Here is a 2,554-nt window from a genome sequence, read left to right as displayed (position 1 = left end):
CCATTTAAAACCTTCAAGGATAGATACCACCAAAACAGTAAAATAGATATGTGATTGCAATTAGTTTTCATGGTATTTAAGCAATCTATGACACAGGATACGTACGAGTCAAGCTCATCAGGCCTTATTTATCGATTTCCTGTAATTTCAAAGGTTGACTTATGCTTTTACAAATATAACATCAGCCTTATGAGTAGGACTGTAGTACTATATATTTGCCTACTAGCTTCTTGGAAGCTCTGCCCTTTTTCATTGAGTTTTTATTTGCACGAGAAAGTCTTGTTTCTAAAGAATCAGTGCCTGTTATTTGCGATTGTACATTTAATATTTTGCCATCTTTCACAAAATATTTCAGTACTAAAGGTAATGAGACTGTTTCATGAGTATGGTGTTTATGTTGGATCTTTCAGGAAGAAATAGTTACAGATTTTGGTGGCAGTTTATGGCTTTAATCTTAATGGCTAAGAAAGTAAATGACACATTTCTTATTAGTTGTTTTTACCATTTGGGTAATATACATATTTAGCTTCCTTGAGAGAACATTTAAATTAATTGACTAACTCTAATCTGAATTATGTGTTTTAAGGTTGCTAAAATCACATAAATTAACTGCTTGTGCCAACGTAATAATTACAATATTAGCTTTTTTTAACTGAAAATTATCTAAATGTAAGATGTCTAAAAATAGAGTGGAGGTGGATTGGACAGTTTGCAGATTATGAGTTGGAATAAAAACATCGCAGTTAAGCCAAAAACATGGCAACCAATATTTTCTGTTATAAAAATATTTGAGATGAATTTAGTTTTTATGAAAGCTGTCTGAAACTGAAATGAATAGCAGAAGCTTTCTGTTTATTCACAGTCCAGTAATAATAATACCTGCAGCACAAAGCATACGTCTTTTCCATACAAAGCCAACAAGCCACTGCTCCTTTCTGAAGTCGTCTTTGCCATGTAGGGTGTTGGGGGCGGGGGTGAGGTTAGGGGTAGGGGAACATTTTACCCGATTATGCTCTTACGTACTAACCTTCACCTTGGCCAAGCTTGTCAACGAAAACAAAATCAGTCAGAGCCTTTTCAGGAAACCAATGTTAACTGTCCACTAGAGGCTGTAATGAGACCAACAATGTCACTTTAGACCAACCCGAGGTTTAAACCGTAACAATAATCGATTTTTAAATGGAAAAAAAAAAGTTGTAGAAATGAGTAAGAGTGAACAGTAGTAGTTACATTTAAATAGCCACCTATATGTGCACGGTATTTCAAAAACGTGAGAAAAAATATCTCCGGGGCTCTGCACCTTCCTTGCTCGGATGTTTATTTTTATTTACGAAGCACGCAGACTCTTGCAGGCCAGAGTTGTGTAAGAACTGACACATTTTTTTTTTGGTCATCCTGTGCCCTGCCTCAGTTGGTGACTAACCGTTAGGTCTTAAGTAAACTCAGCCAAAAGGTCTCTCAAATACAGCTTACAGTCAAGAGCGGTGTCTTTCAGAAAAAAACTTACGCGAAGGGATCATGTTTCCAGACACTTAGTTCTAAGCACCTGAAGAAGGTCAAATGTCTCCCGACACCTACTGGCCTTCCAGAATCATCTGCAACAAGAACGCCACATTGAGCGCCCTTAGTCTGGAGGCGCCTCTTAATCCTCCAGGTGCCACACCTGTTGGCAAGGTGCACCCATCCGCAGAAGATTCCTTCGCGTGGAGGTCACACCTGGCGGCGGGACAGGCGGAGGGACCGGGTGGTGGGAGTCGGCGACCGCACTAAAACTCTGAGTCCAGATTTAAGTTCCTCGTCGATTGTCGAGAACTGCCATTTGATGCTCCGGTTGCTTTCTCTGTCTCCTACACTGGTTACCTCATTTCCGATTAAATTAATGATCCCAAATTAGCTGCGAGAGGAGTGCGCGGGTCTCCTTTCCAGGCCAGAGCAGAGTAGTTCCATATCAAAGCCGATTTCCGGACCTGCGGGGAGAGAGGGCAGGGTCCGGCGGTCGCCAGCGTTCGCAGGCAGGAAAGGTGAGGGTGCCTGTGGAGTCAAGGGGCCCCTTGAAACTTTCCGGAGTTGCATGCAGAGGCAATCCCCGCGGCCCCCGGGCCTGGGTTCCGGAACGCCGAAGCGACGCCGGTTTGCGGGTTAACGTGCCGCTGATGATCAGAGTGAGCCCTTTGAGACGCTGTTCCGAGCGCCGGGGACCAAGGGCACGTAGAGATTAGAATTGACTGACCTCCCCTCCCCCCTGGGGTGTTTCATCGGCTCCCAGCTGAAGCCTGACACCCCCTGAGGGAGTCCCCCAGGTTGCCTGAGTAGCGCCCCGTTGTCGCTCAGTCCCCTCCAACTAGGTGCAGGGACCCAGGGAGGCGCGCGAGGACCGACCCGTCACCGCTCAAATTACCTCATCGCCCAGCTCCCCGCCCCCATCCCAAACCTGGAAGGAACCTTGCCCTCCGGTCCGCGTCTCCCCTCCCCCGCACCCCATCCCTTGCCACTCTTTGGGAAAGGTGTCCGCCTCCCCGGGCGGCGCGCAGCGAAGGGTTAAGGGCGCGGGCCG

At 46.0% G+C, this 2,554-nt stretch overlaps 1 long non-coding RNA gene across 1 annotated transcript; it reads right to left on the bottom strand.

Moving 5' to 3' along the window:
* Positions 1-1,297: 1,297 nt before the first annotated feature.
* LOC105526671 lies at positions 1,298-2,399 on the bottom strand. The gene is made up of 2 exons (XR_001004123.1): positions 2,032-2,399; positions 1,298-1,967 (listed from the first exon to the last, which is right to left on the bottom strand). It is a non-coding gene; the product is annotated as an uncharacterized LOC105526671 (long non-coding RNA).
* Positions 2,400-2,554: the final 155 nt, after the last annotated feature.

The sequence above is a fragment of the Colobus angolensis genome, unplaced genomic scaffold (genome assembly GCF_000951035.1).
Source record: "Colobus angolensis palliatus isolate OR3802 unplaced genomic scaffold, Cang.pa_1.0 Scaffold6, whole genome shotgun sequence".
NCBI lineage: Eukaryota > Metazoa > Chordata > Mammalia > Primates > Cercopithecidae > Colobus > Colobus angolensis.
The sequence above is the reverse complement of the archived record's forward strand: the minus strand, read 5'-3'. Positions and strand labels throughout refer to the sequence as shown.